Raw genomic sequence first — 639 nt, 5'->3', positions numbered from 1 at the left:
TTTGGTCCTGAACTCTTGGCCTCAAGCAATCCTCCCATCTCACCCTACCAAAGTGCTAGGATTACAGGTGTGACCTACTGCACCTGGCCTATTTTTTTTTCTTTTTAAATCTTTTTTATATTTTTTTTGTTTCAGAAAGAATGGCCTATTTTTGACTTTTCAGTGAGCCATTCTGACTGGTGTGAGATGGCATCTCATTGTGGTTTTGATTTGAAAAACAGGAAATGCCTCATAAATTTGCATGTCATCCTTGCATAGGGGCCATGCTAACCTTGTCTGGATCATTTCAATATTAGTGTATGTATTGCTGAAGGGAGCACCAAATATATTTTTTATGACCAAGAAGATAGAGGAAAAACATGAGCATAAAGGGAAAAATGGAAGATTAAAAATGATCCAGATGGAATGTCTAGAGATGAAAAATACATCTAAAATGAAAAATATACTGAATGGAATAGCAGATTAGATGCTACAGAAGAAAAGATTAAGGAACCTTAATAAGACATCTAAAATGAAGCAGGGAAAGAAAAGACTGAGGCTGGGCACGGCGGCTCACGCCTAGAACCCTAGAACTTTGGGAGACTGAGGTGGATGCATCACCTGAGGTCAGGAGTTCGAGAGCAGCCTGGCCCACAGAAT

General features: G+C 39.4%; 1 non-coding gene across 1 annotated transcript; it reads right to left on the bottom strand.

Moving 5' to 3' along the window:
• Positions 1 to 213: 213 nt before the first annotated feature.
• Positions 214 to 320, bottom strand: LOC141580489 (U6 spliceosomal RNA). Its single transcript, XR_012512657.1, has one exon. It is a non-coding gene; the product is annotated as a U6 spliceosomal RNA (small nuclear RNA).
• Positions 321 to 639: the final 319 nt, after the last annotated feature.

Source organism: Saimiri boliviensis, chromosome 11, assembly GCF_048565385.1.
Source record: "Saimiri boliviensis isolate mSaiBol1 chromosome 11, mSaiBol1.pri, whole genome shotgun sequence".
Classification (NCBI taxonomy): Eukaryota; Metazoa; Chordata; class Mammalia; order Primates; family Cebidae; genus Saimiri; species Saimiri boliviensis.
Note: the sequence above shows the minus strand (reverse complement) of the source record. Positions and strands in the feature narration are given on the sequence as shown.